The sequence below is a fragment of the Gobio gobio genome, assembly GCF_949357685.1.
Source record: "Gobio gobio genome assembly, chromosome: 5".
Lineage (NCBI taxonomy): Eukaryota > Metazoa > Chordata > Actinopteri > Cypriniformes > Gobionidae > Gobio > Gobio gobio.
The window spans coordinates 61,436,595-61,451,888 of record NC_137101.1 but is presented as its reverse complement, the minus strand read 5'-3'; the positions used below and the strand labels follow the sequence as shown (position 1 = coordinate 61,451,888).

The following is a 15,294-nucleotide window of genomic DNA, read 5'->3' as shown; positions in this document are numbered from 1 at the left end:
AGCAGCAGCCCTCCACTTTTCTGGAAACTTGTAAGGCAGCTTCATCACAATGAGATGGCATTCATTTCATCCATATGCTCTAAATCTTACATTACATTACAACAGCTTCTCAGAAAATTTAAAAAAGACTCCAAAGCATCAACCTCTTCACACTTTATAACAGATAAGTTAATGACCTTCTCCATATATGCTGCTGCTACTTTCTTTGAGCAGATTCTTTGCTTGAGCATATCCTTGATCTGCTCTCATATTGTGACAACTACGGACTAACTCTCTTGGCCGTCCTCTTGTATATTGCTTGAGATCGTAAAGACATTCTTGCTTGTCACCTGTTTTCTTTTCAATGGCTTGTTCAAATGTTTTAACAAAAGAGCCATACTGCAATGGATCTCCATCAAACTCTCGTTTCGTAGTTCTTCGAAGATTTCTCCGCATTTATCATTGTTCAGTGCAAGACTCTGCAACACATCAGGCAAGCAATCCACACTCCCCTAGAAGTCACTCACTCTGCCATATGCGTGAGCCGAAACCCTTTCCATTCACAGAATTCCTCTGTGCATTCCAATTCCTCTGTGCATTCCATTCCAAATTTGGAATGTCATTAAAATGCGACTCCAAATGCGCCCTTCGTTTCTCAGGCAAACGAAGGATACAAAAATGGACACTTCGCAGCCTACCCTACCTCACAATTCATAGCGCGTCGGTGACGACATGATTTTTATTAATTGGATGCAAGCTGCCATAAATTCCCAATGAAGAAAAAGGAATTTTATTTAAAGAAAATGGCGTGTCCTAGTTCTGTGGCTGAGGAATTCACATATAAATGTAAGTAGTATTGTGTTTTAATTAATTCAAATTGCTATCGAAAACAAGTGTTGATAAAAGCATAAATATGGACCAAGCACTGAATCCACATTGAAAACCAATCAACTGAGATAAATTAATAAAATCCTAAATGTAATAGCAGCAAAATGCTTTTCTTAATATTTTCTACTCCAAATATCAAACAGTTATTTCATTCAGGAGCATTTAGGCCTACCAGACAAGCAGTTAAGTGAGGTGCTTAAAATAAGCAAAAAATAATCTTGTTTTCTGTTTAACAGTATAGGCTAACTACCGAACTACTCGAATGGCCATAGCGGTCATTCTGAGTGTTCATAGCTGCTCTTTTTCGTAGGCTAGTAGCCTACTTTTGTTATGTCATATTTACATTCGAAGCTTCTATTGATTTTATAATTAAGCTTTCATATTTTATGACTGTATAACCATGAAAAGTGTACAAATCCTCAAACGAAATGCTCAATTTGAATAAAATCGAACAACATGGAATATATATAAATAATGTGTGTGTGTGTGTGTAGCCTATGTGAAAAACTTTGCTCTCCCGTTTGCCACACACACACGTGTGTAATAAATATATGTATGTATGTATGTATGTATATGTGTGTGTGTGTGGCACACATTTTGGGCACGGTCTAGCGTGCATATTATATATAATAAAATATGCGCGCTAGACCGTGCCCAAAATTCCGTGCCTCACTTTGTGTATGGCAAACGGGAGAGTAATAAAAAAAAAAATTAATTCACAGCAGTGAAAATGTTTTTTTTGACTGTAAATGCCAAGTAATATTGATTAAAGAAGAATATTTCGTTAGATAAAAACATGTTGTAAATTATGGAAATGATTAGAACCATCTTTTTTCAATGCATTTTGACTTTTGGACTTTACAATGCTCTGGAGTTATTGGAAATGTTTAGATCCCTCGACTCGTAAACACTATGCAGACACCAGCATGTTCAAGGCTCACAAGCAAGGTTAAAACCTCTGCGCCTCACAATTTCTTGCTGATATTTCAAAGGTCAATAGCATAGGCCTATTTAAACAACTAAAAAGTTGCTATAGGCATCAGTGACGCGCATCTTCACTGGCGGGGAAAATAGCAAACTGAAATACGCGACATTCCGTCTGTAGTGTGTGTATGTGTGTGTGGTCAATTTGACCGTTATGGCCATTGTACAAATACTCAGAACTCTTTTGTAAATTTAATAAAACAAGAATATTACAACAATTTAGGTCAAAAGTCAGGGTACTATAGCTGTAGGCTATGGGTTTAATTTCAACAAAGTTATTACATTGCAAAATATAAAAACGGTCTAACTGACTGCCTTTGGTTACTTCCATTTAGATGATTTTCCCCCAAAACAAGACTTGTAAATGCTTCTTGATTTCATCATTTTCAGATGTTTGAACTACGCCTACAAACAAGACACAAATTGTTTTTTTTGTTTTTTTTAGCCTTGAATTTTAAGAATGTATACAAGTAAATAAAACCGCAGCACTAAAACTGTTACTAAAAATGTAACAATTGCACAGTTTCTTTTGTCAAGTAGTCTGAGGCTGAACTTGTAATACTTTTTGTTTCAGGGACAAAGGAGCAGACCGCTCAATTTATTAAACTGAGGGCCGAAAATGACCACCTATTTACTGGGGCCAAAAACTCTGCCCTTGTGGCCTGGCGGTAAGGCATTAACCTTTTGTAAAATTTCCATTAGCTGCCTCTTGGTTATACAAAAAAATAGCCCTCACCCTATAAAAATAATGGCAATGAGACAACTACATAAAGCAATAGTCTTTCACTTTGCTGTTGTTGTTTTTTGTAGTGCCGTCATGCAAGATATGTCTACAAATATATATATATTTTTTTATCAAACTTGAGGATCCAGGCATATAATTTCTGGAGTATTTTCTATAGAAACAACTGTAACTTTCTAATGTTAAGATTGCACCCCTGTGTTAATATTTTTTCATAAGTCCTTCCTTTTTGTCTTATTTTAGGAGAATCCTGGAGAAAATGGACCTGTTGGGGAAGGTCACTCCACCAGGGCCAACTTCAGCAGTGGAGGAGGAGGCCCCAGCCCCTGGCCCAGCCCCAGGCCCAGCCCGAAAAAGAGGCTGTGAGGAGGACCTCATTGAAATAATGAGGGAAGACATGGCATTTCAAAGGGAAACTGAGGCAAGGAGGGCACAAGACAGCAGGGAGAGGATGGACAGACTCTTTTCTCTCCTTGAGAGAATGATAGAAAAATAAATCACACACTCTAAAATTTTGTATATATTTGTTTTTCACTTTTTTCTCGGCACATGTTATTTTGGCAATGCAAATTAAGTCGTATTTATATTTTGAAAAGTGTTGTAAATGAAGCGTAGCATTTTTTAAATATAATATATAAGTTGGCATTTGGAAATAAAAATATGGAAACTGAAAACTGATTACTTTTTTAATGGGAGTAATTTATAAACAAACATACTTTTTTTTTGGCCATGTAAATTTCAATTTGTACATAAATGATTTATTTTAACAACTATTTACAACAACAGAAAAACAACTATAAATGAATAATACATAAAATTGATTGGGAAAAGTTATGCATGCTTTCATTGAGCTGAGCAGGGAGACCCTGATGGTGCTGCTGGATGGGATGGTCCACAATAGAGACCCTGGTAAAGTCTCTGCCAGTGGGATGCTCTCCTGAGTGTTTGAGAGCATATTTCCACTGTCCACTGCATTGTCTACCAGCAGGTTTGCAGGGCTGACTCAATCGACAGCTGCCATGTCACTATTTTCAGAAAGAGGGAAGAATAAAAAATAGTCATGGTCAGTGGGTCCCTCCTCCAGGGCAGACACCTCAGCAGACAGCTGGTCACGCCATGGAGCACCACTGACTGTCTCCAAACCCTGCTCCCCCTCATCCTCTGCCACATCCTCCTCGTGCTCATCCTCCGGGTCCATGATGTCACCAACCTCAAGGCAGATGTTATGGAGGATGGCACAGGCTGTTATGACCTGAAATTGATTAAAAAAAAATATATATATATATATATATAAAAGATTCAAGTGTATTTAAAATGTATTTTCAATTTACTTACATGATGTACAAAGGTGTGGTGCACCTCCAGCGCTTGCAGGAAGATGGCCCTAAACCTGGTCTTCATCATCCCAAAAGCATGCTCTATAATGGAGCGAGCCCTGGAATGATAAATATTAAAGCGCTGGGCTCCCACACCTTGTACTGGCCTCTTGTAGGGAGTGGGCGTTGGAGGCATGGGTACCCTCCGTCTGCCAGGATGAAGTGCCCTGGAGGAGGGTACACTGACCTCCTGTACAGTGGGCTGTGGCGGAGCACTCGTGCGTCATGCACTGACCCGGGCCAGCCCACGTAGGTGTCAATGAAGCGGCCCTGATGGTCACAAACTGCCTGCAGGATGATCGACGGGAACAGTTTCCTGTTCCTGTAGCACTGACCATCAGGGCCGCTTGGTGGCTTGATGCGGACATGGCAGCCGTCGATTGCTCCTGCAGCTTTCAGGAAAGCTCTGTGTCTTGCCAGCCCTGCAAACCCACGACAAACTGCCTCCAGCTTCTCTGGGGTGTTGGGGAGGTGAATTACTTGGTGGCGAATGGCCACCACCTCTTCTGCAACTCGGTGGACAATGCGGTGGACAGTGGAACGAGGCATGTCAAATGCTCTGGAGACCACCCTGTATGATGTACCACACGCCAGCCAGAAAAGAAACACCAGGGTCTCGATTGTGGAACCCCATCCATGTCGACGTTCATTTAACAGATCCAGCAGCACTGTCAGGGCCTCCCTGCTCAGCCGAAAGTCAGGATGTGTATCTGAATTACTAAAAAATCTGTCCAGCAGTGGGACATTCAGGTTAATCCTGCAGTACAGGGGTCTGGTCTGATTTAGGGAAAGAAGGAAAAGAGAAATTGAGAAGTCAATGATGACTTGGGTGGTACTTCAGTAGACCTACTTTACATTTCTACATGAATATTTTAACAAATTTCGTTCCTTACAGTCCACAGTTCATTTTGAAAATTAAAGTAACAAAATATATTTTTTTGATGGTTAAATTGCCTAAAAATAAAACTGGGTTGAAAACCTGTCTAAATACATTGACCATGGTGAAGAGAATAAACTATAGCCTATGAAATAGCATCTTGCCAACGTATATGTCAACATTCAAACCGCTTTATGTGTATTTTGTGTTTTCATGAGTCATAAGTTTATTCAAGTTAGTTGAAACCAAATGCTAGCAACAAATACAATGTTTAATCCGTCAAAAAGGATACAGCAAACCAGTTTAACTTACCTGCCTATGGTCTTGGCAAAGTCTGAGATAAATGAACCGGCGGCGCCGGGGTTGAAACTCCACCATCTCCTCCAGTAACACATAAAAAATTAAAATAAAAAGTAGCAATTCTGGCTCCATAGTTCTCAGGATGGCAGCTCTCCTCTCACACAGTTTGCTGACAGGAGCGGTAAGAGGGAACACCTGGTGGCTCAATTACCAATTACCAATGAAGGCTACATGTGGAGCCTCCTTCGAAGGCCATGTAGGCGGCATCCTTCAAAGGATGCAGCCCCTGAATTGGGACACAGCTAGTATGTTCCCGCCACCTGTCCCTACTGATACAACCCGCAAGAAGTTTAAATATCATGTGATGTTACTGGTGACCCCGCCTACACCACTGGTGCACACTGCCATCTAGTGGTTACTTTAATTTAGAGGGTGTGTAGCTGAAGCTTGACTTCACAAAATTAAATTGCAAATCGAATCACAATCATGATATCTGTCAGAAAAATTGCAATTCGATATTTTCCCCATATCGCAAAGCCCTATATTCCAAACCACTTCATAACAACTGTGGCAGTGTCCTGAACACACAGAATCAAAACATTTTTCCTAAAGAAATGTAACTCCTCTTTCTGTAGCTTATGGGGTATAGTATATATTTTTTGTTTTGATGCCTCAAATGTTTTAATGTCTTGATGTCTGTTGTTTTGTGCCATTAAACTGGGGTTAACTTGTTTTTGTCTCTTTTAGATCTGATGGCACTGAAAGTGGAGAGTCAAGAACTAAATTAGGTAGAGAGGTGGTGGTCCAGTGGGTTAAACCACTTAACTGATACGCAGATGGTTGCTGGTTCGATCCCAGCGGTCACCAACAGTGTGTCCTTGAGCAAGGCACTTTACTCCATGTTGCAACTTTTTTTAGTTAATGATCTGTAATACTGGGGCTTTATTAATGCTGTTCATTGATTCGAGTAAATGTTTTGACATTTGAGTATAAAGTGTTTCATATGTCTATGTCTGATACATAATATATACAAAATGTATTGATACCTATTAAATACACAACATTTTCAAAAGGGGGAGCATTTGCCCCCAGACCTCCTAGAGGGCCTGATAACCCCCCCCCCCCCCATAGCTTCATAAAATCCTGTGGAAACAGCAATATAATGCTTTATTTGGGGTTACGTTTGAAATAAAATGTTGAAATTATACTTTTAAGTTATTATCAGTGTTCACCTTTTAGAAATTCTGAGAAAAGTCGCCACAAAATCAGTCATTTTAGTGGCATATTTATTTGTTTGTTGAGTCTGTGTCCCTATATTGTAAAAATTATATTGACAAACGTTTATTGTTTTGATTAAATTCTTAATAAAATAAGTATAAATAAAAGTTCTCTGCCCCTTGTATAAATGATTTCTGCACACAAACATTTGTGTTTAGCATTTACAGAATCTCACATATTAGATGTGGTTCAAACTCTTTCTTTGGTAGTTATTTTTAGCACATCATTGACCAACACGCATTTAAATATGTATTTCACCAAGAATTCAACTGATATGTGTTTTATTATCTGTATGTGAATGTCTACACACATCTGCGACTTGAGCATGTGATCAGGACTTTTATTTTGTAGTAGTGTTGTGACATCATAAGGCTGCGCCGCACTCCTGCATCTATTGTGATTCTGCTGAAGAAAGGTTTGTGTTTTAAGCTTTTAAAGTGTTTAAATCAATGCAAACTGATCAGGCAATTTTATAGTTTTCGGGATACACCCAGATAGCACTGGCATAGAAAAAACGCCAGACACGCCATTCAAAACTAACGTAAATGTTTTGCTTACCTTATGCTGAAATGACGTTGATTTGGCTAAAGTTGTATACAGTTAACACATTTTCTGTTTTAAAAATCTCAAATACTTAATACTAATAAGATAAATTAACCTGTTTACGTAATAATCACACATCATATTCAGTTAACATTGTTTTAATATTCACAAAGCACAGTTACAGATAGCCTATATGTTTAAAGCACTGAAAGCAATGAAAAAATACTATAGTATATTATAGTAAAATTACTCTAGTAAATACTATAGTGTTTTTGAACCGTTCTATAGTAAATATACTACAGTAAATTAACAAAGTGTAGTAAATACTATAATATACTACAATTTACTGTAGTGTCTTTACTATAGTATGAACTATAGTAATTTTACTGTAATTTTACTATAATATACTATAGTATTTTTTCATGTGGGTATATAATATATATATAAAAAAAAAAAAAAAAAAAAAAAAAAAAAATATATATATATATATATATATATATATATATATATATATATATATATATATATATATATATATATGCAATTATACATCACGGGTTTGTTTCTAAAGGTGACTGAGACTAAGTGACAAAATAAATGCATATGGGTGAGTAGATAGTTTATAAAGAAATCGTACCCTTTGCCACTAGTGTACAAATCAGCAAATGTAAACTCCTTGGGTGAAAAAGGTGACAAAGATGTAACCCACAATTTCAATAGCATAGAGAAATATTTTTAATTACTTTACAAATAAACTGCATATTATGGGCCAAAAAAGAGTCATTATTAAATGCCCATGAGAAGGATGCAATACTAGAGAAACTGGAAAATTAAAGTATGACCATTGGACGAGAAATACTGATTGGGTCAGCAGGGTCCAGCCAATCCCTTGTTAATAATTAAATATCACTTGTTTATATATTGATTATATACAAAATTAATAGTAGTTAATAAGCTAGATTGGTAAATTGTAAAAATCAGAATATCGTCTCAAATCATGCATGTGCTGTATAATATCTAGTATTATTGTAGCAAAACTAAGCACCTGTGACAGTGGAGTTTGTGGAGAATATTTCAGAAAAGTCACAAGAACATGTATTAGGATTTGTAAACTTGTAGTTTTCTTTTCTCTATCACAAATACAACAGTTTGTACTAAAACCCATTCTGCAAATCACAAAATAATAAAGATTTTTTTAGATTGTTCAAATAAAGTAAGGTTTAACGAAAATATCCCTCTATAACAGTCTTAAATAATAATTGTAAAATAGTAGCATTTATAATAAATGATTACTGATTGATTAATAAATGACAAGAACATGTTTATCACTGGATAGAGCATGTGTGTGAGTGTCACACACTGATGTGTCATATCATAACATATATTATGTGAGATCTCGCATATCAATTAACAAATAAAAGTTGTCCACGACTTCACACTTTTGCAGAAGAAAGGTGCGTTCACACTACACTTTACGTTCCATTGACGAGAAATTTAATTTCTTAAAGGATTAGTTCACTTTTAAATAAACTTTTGCTGATAATTTACTCACCCCCATGTCATCCAAGATGTCCATGTCTTTCTTTCTGCAGTCGAAAAGAAATTAAGGTATTCCAGGATTTTTCTCCATATAATGGACTTCAATGGGCTCCAAACGGTTCAAGGTCCAAATGACAGTTTCAGTGCAGCTTCAAAGGGCTTTAAACGACACCAGATGATGAATAAGGGTCTTATCTAGCCAAACCATCAGCTTCTGTGAGAAACCCAGCAGTATTTATGCTATTATTTTACCTCTTATCAGACAAACATGATCATCTCTGAGCTCAGCCATAACTTCCGGAGAGTGAGGTCAAAATAGATCGTGGTCATAGATATATCGATAGTAGATGCCTCATTCTACTGATCCGTGCAGTCGCTAATGAGGCATCTACGTAAACATCTATGTCCACGCTCGTATTTGACCTCACTTATGGCTGAGCTCAGAGATGATCACGTTCATCTGTTAAGAGGTAAAATAATAGCATAAATACTGCTGGGTTTCTCACTGAAACTGATGGTTTGGCTAGATCAGACCCTTATTCATCATCTGGTGTCGTTTAAAGCCCTTTGAAGCTGCACTGAAACTGTCATTTGGACCTTGGACCGTTTGGAGCCCATTGAAGTCCATTATATGGAGAAATATCCTGGAATGTTTTCATCAAAAACCTTCATTTCTTTTCGACTGCAGAAAGAAAGACATGGACATCTTGGATGACATGGGGGTGAGTAAAATATCAGCAAAAGTTTATTTAAAAGTGAACTAATCCTTTAATTTGTGATTTGTAGAATATGACTTGTGCACCACCAGAAAAGAATTTCAAAAGGTTTAACTGTTGTGTTGTTTGTAAGAGAGAAAAGTTTGCAACTTCTAAAAAAATACCCTTTCTCTCTGACTTTAAGTGTGTACTGATGTGTGACTATTCTTTACAACTACAAATCCCACTGTCACAGGTGCTCAGTTTTGCTATAATGATGCTCTCACAGAACATGATAGCAATCAGAGGTCAGAGGTCAGTGTGGTGGACTGTTGGTACATCTGTCCAGGCCAACATCTGATGTCTGATTCCCAGAGAACCTGTCATAAAAATAGTACAGTTCAAAATCCATCATACATACTCATTGCAAAGTATCACAATTGTGGTAACACAAATTATCATTCCAGGTTCAATGTAACTGTTGCTCAATAGACAATATTTGTATATATTTCAATATTACAAAATTAACGATCAATGTAAAATATAAAGAATGCATGCATTTACAAACCTCATTTGGATAAATATTAGGGATGCCACAATTCTAAACACAATATTGATTACGCCATATGATAAGTGTTAATGTATCCTCAATATACCTTAAGATATTAATTCATGTTTATTCTTTAGGAAGACATGATCACTCACGCCACATTAAAGAGCGTCAAAACCGCATTTATCGTTTGAATTTCGTGATAAAATGGATTTAATATGTTTGTGTAGGAATGTAGTTAACATGACATTATTTTATGTAGTAGGCATGGCAAAATTAAACCGTTAATCTGACACAATTTTCTCTATTAGGCATGGCTGTCTAGTAGGAATGTCACAATTTGCTTAGTAATCTTGACTAAATGAATTTAAAGGGTTCAACAAATTAAAATTAGCCCATGATTTACTTCCCCTCGAGTCATCCTAGGTGTGTATGACATTCTTCTTTCAGACGAACACAATCAGAGTTATATTGAAAAAGTCCTGGCTCTTCCCAGCTTTATAATCTATCATCATAAAAGTGCATCCATCCATCATAAAAGTGCATCCATCCATCATAAAAGTGCATCCATCCATCATAAAAGTGCATCTTTCCATCATAAAAGTGCATCTTTCCATCATAAAAGTGCCTCCATCCATCATAAAAGTGCATCTATCCATCATAAAAGTGCATCTGTCCATCATAAAAGTGCATCTCTCCATCATAAAAGTGCATCCATCCATCATAAAAGTGCATCCGTCCATCATAAAAGTGCATCTGTCCATCATAAAAGTGCATCTTTCCATCATAAAAGTGCATCCATCCATCATAAAAGTGCATCCATCCATCATAAAAGTGCATCTATCTATCATAAAAGTGCATCTATCCATCATAAAAGTGCATCTATCCATCATAAAAGTGCATCCATCCATCATAAAAGTGCATCCATCCATCATAAAAGTGCATCTATCCATCATAAAAGTGCATCTATCATCATAAAAGTGCATCTATCCATCATAAAAGTGCATCCATCCATCATAAAAGTGCATCTATCCATCATAAAAGTGCATCCATCCATCATAAAAGTGCTCCAAGCGGCTCTGGATACATAAAGATATTTTTTTATTTATTAAAATAAATTATCTCTAATAAAGGCCTTCTGAAGTGAAGTTGCACGTTTGTGTAAGAAACATATCCATACTTAAAGCTTTATAGACTAAAATAACTAGCTTGCGGCGGTCAGCAAGTCGAGTTACGGTGAAAGAGTAACCCTTGACGCATGCGTAATGACAAACACAGAAGTGCGGAGGATAGAGCAAAACAAAACACCGGTCATGAATTAGAGTCTAAAACGAGAATTTTTAAAGAGAAATGGCGGAGGATTTGGATATAAGAGAAGAAGGGCTTCAGTTTGTAGTCCAGCACTCTCAGCGAGAGGCGTCAAAGCTTGAGATGCTCCTGTACATCACGTCATGGGTTACTCTTTTGTGCAAGTCGACTCGTGTAAAGTTTTAAATATGGATATGTACGTTTATGACGGATAGATGCACTTTTATGATGGATAGATGCACGTTTATGATGGACAGATGCACTTTTATGATGGATAGATGCACTTTTATGATGGATGGATGCACTTTTATGATGGATAGATGCACTTTTATGATGGATGGATGCACTTCATGACGGATAGATGCACTTTTATGATGGATAGATGCACGTTTATGATGGATAGATGCACTTTTATGATGGACAGATGCACTTTTATGATGGATAGATGCACGTTTATGATGGACAGATGCACTTTTATGATGGATAGATGCACTTTTATGATGGATAGATGCACTTTTATGATGGATGGATGCACTTTTATGATGGATAGATGCACTTTTATGACGGATGGATGCACTTTATGACGGATAGATGCACTTTTATGATGGATAGATGCACTTTTATGACGGATAGATGCACTTTTATGATGGACAGATGCACTTTTATGATGGATAGATGCACTTTTATGATGGATGGATGCACTTTTATGATGGATAGATGCACTTTTATGATGGATGGATGCACTTTATGACGGATAGATGCACTTTTATGATGGATAGATGCACGTTTATGATGGATAGATGCACTTTTATGATGGACAGATGCACTTTTATGATGGATAGATGCACTTTTATGATGGATAGATGCACTTTTATGATGGATGGATGCACTTTTATGATGGATAGATGCACTTTTATGATGGATGGATGCACTTTATGACGGATAGATGCACTTTTATGATGGATAGATGCACTTTTATGATGGATAGATGCACGTTTATGATGGATAGATGCACTTTTATGATGGACAGATGCACTTTTATGATGGATGGATGCACTTTTATGATGGATGGATGCACTTTTATGATGGATAGATGCACTTTTATGATGGACAGATGCACTTTTATGATGGATAGATGCACGTTTATGATGGATAGATGCACTTTTATGATGGACAGATGCACTTTTATGATGGATAGATGCACTTTTATGATGGATGGATGCACTTTTATGATGGATAGATGCACTTTTATGATGGATGGATGCACTTTATGACGGATAGATGCACTTTTATGATGGATAGATGCACATTTATGATGGATAGATGCACTTTTATGATGGACAGATGCACTTTTATGATGGATGGATGCACTTTATGACGGATAGATGCACTTTTATGATGGATGGATGCACTTTTATGACGGATAGATGCACTTTTATGATGGACAGATGCACTTTTATGATGGATAGATGCACTTTTATGATGGATGGATGCACTTTTATGATGGATAGATGCACTTTTATGATGGATGGATGCACTTTATGACGGATAGATGCACTTTTATGATGGATAGATGCACTTTTATGATGGATAGATGCACGTTTATGATGGATAGATGCACTTTTATGATGGACAGATGCACTTTTATGATGGATAGATGCACTTTTATGATGGACAGATGCACTTTTATGATAGATGGATGCACTTTTATGATAGATGGATGCACTTTTATGATGGATAGATGCACTTTTATGATGGACAGATGCACTTTTATGATGGATGGATGCACTTTATGACGGATAGATGCACTTTTATGATGGATAGATGCACTTTTATGATGGACAGATGCACTTTTATGATAGATGGATGCACTTTTATGATGGATAGATGCACTTTTATGATGGACAGATGCACTTTATGACGGATAGATGCACTTTTATGATGGATAGATGCACTTTTATGATGGACAGATGCACTTTTATGATGGATGGATGCACTTTATGACGGATAGATGCACTTTTATGATGGATAGATGCACGTTTATGATGGATAGATGCACTTTTATGATGGACAGATGCACTTTTATGATGGATAGATGCACTTTTATGATGGATAGATGCACTTTTATGATGGATAGATGCACTTTTATGGACTTCAAAACCGAAACATCCTTTCACTGCCATTTTAATGCTTGGAAGAGCCAGGACATTTATTAACATAACTCAGATTGTCTGAAGGAAGAATGTCATACACACCTAGGATGACTTGAGGAAGAGTAAATCATGGGTTCATTTTCATGTTTGTGTGAACTAACCCTTTAAGTTCATACAACAAGATTACAACAAATCATTTCAAACAAGATTTTGTTGGAAAAATTTAATTAAATTTAGTGGAAAAGTTTTCCTTAATTTAAGTTCGTTCAATAGTTTATTGAGTGTATTTTCCAGGCTAATAATGTAACATTAAACCTATCCAAATAGATGAATACAGATTGAAGCCTGTTGTGTTCAGTCTTTTGATCTGAGATAGTGGCAGCTATTGGGAAACTCACCATCTTCATGTACCAAGTGTAGATGGCATCAAGGCCTTCTCCTGAAGAATCCCAGCACCAAACGCTGGACATTATATCTCATCTGGTAACAAGATAATGTGAGATGGTGGTCCGGTGGGTTAAACCATGGAACTGATACGCAGAAGGTTGCTGGTTCGATCCCAGCGGTCACCACCAGTGTGTCCTTGAGCAAGGCACTTTACTCCATGTTGCTCCAGGGGGATTGTCCCTGTAATAAGGGCACTGTAAGTCGCTTTGGATAAAAGCGTCTGCCAAATGCATAAATGTAAATGTAAAAAAACAAGAGCACAGCCATAACTGTAAGAACTCTAATGAAATCTTTACCCTGATATTGTATTGGTGATATACTTCAAACATTTTATAGGCTAAGAGTATGAGCAGTGAGTAAGCTGACCAGATTCGTGTGAAAAATAACTTAAATGCCTAAAGTTAGCATTTAAAGTATTTAGTAAAAAAGTATTTAAGAATTTATCAGTAAAAAAATACACACAAATAACATTTTTTTTCTTGAATGTAATTGGTATTTAATAATTAAACATTAAATGTAATCGATGTAATTTATTTACCATGAAAGATAATTTCGTTTCATATGATTTTCACGCTTCCTGTAAGGGATGCCATTAACATAATGTTAACTTATAGTAAGTTAGTTAAACGTTAAATAAATTGGCTCACTTCCAATTACCCATTGACAGCAAACTTTCATAAGAGTTAACGTTAAGTAAGTTATAACGTTAGCCTATTAGCAAACCTGTTGTGAAAATGGTTGAGATGCTAACAGACTTTTTCAAAGATACTGAACTATTTCAATAAAGTAAATATTCGACAGAAGCGTGTCAAATACAGGTAAGAAACGTGTCAGGAACAGTTTTATATTATGTGTGTGTGATTTTAGGGACTAAACTCACCCGTTTCCATGGTCACGATGAATGGACCTATGCGCTGCTGTCCATAGATATGTATAAGTAGATGCCTGTCCATAGATATGTATAAGTAGATGCCTCACTAGCGACTGTTTCTATGGGCCGCTATACGTTTTCGAACTGTCAAAGCCGGTTGTGAACGCGCTTTGTGAACATTCAGATGTTGCCTGTGCGTCTGCAACCGTAGTTATACGCATGGATGTATGATTCTCTATATCTGCAATAGACTGAAGCAGAGGATTTTATAGGATTTAGTTTATCATTAATGGTAGATAATTCTGCAAATGCTTTTTCTGCAAAAAAAAATGGTTAAAGATCTTAATATTATTAATATTATCATCAGAGAATCCTACAGACACATTGCTCAGCTTTTAAAGGGTTAGTTCACCCAAAAATGAAAATTCTGTCATTAATTACTCACCCTCATGTCGTTGGACACCCGTAAGACCTCCGTTCATATTCGGAACACAAATGAAGATATTTTAGTTGAAAGCTGATGGCTGAGAAAGGCTTCACACAGGCCTCCATTGGCATTCAGTACATTGACACTTCCAAGATCCATGAAAGGCACTTAAAACGTCGTTACAAAGTCTATCTGACCACAGTGGCTCTACAATAATCATACAATGCGACGACAATAGTTTTTGTGCGCAAAAAAAAATCAAAATAACACCTTTATCCAACTTGTTCTTGTCTTCTGTGTGCGCCTCCACGACGCATGCGCGAGAATATGACGCAGA

At 36.8% G+C, this 15,294-nt stretch overlaps 1 protein-coding gene across 1 annotated transcript in view; it reads left to right on the top strand.

The window, feature by feature from the left end:
* Nucleotides 1–6,771: 6,771 nt before the first annotated feature.
* LOC307126715 (uncharacterized protein) overlaps nucleotides 6,772–15,294 on the top strand; it is a 34,336-nt gene continuing 25,813 nt past the window's right edge. Inside the window, exon 1 of the mRNA XM_079817368.1 lies at nucleotides 6,772–6,839. The gene's annotated coding sequence lies outside the window, so the exon portion shown is untranslated. The remainder of the gene's footprint in view (nucleotides 6,840–15,294) is intronic.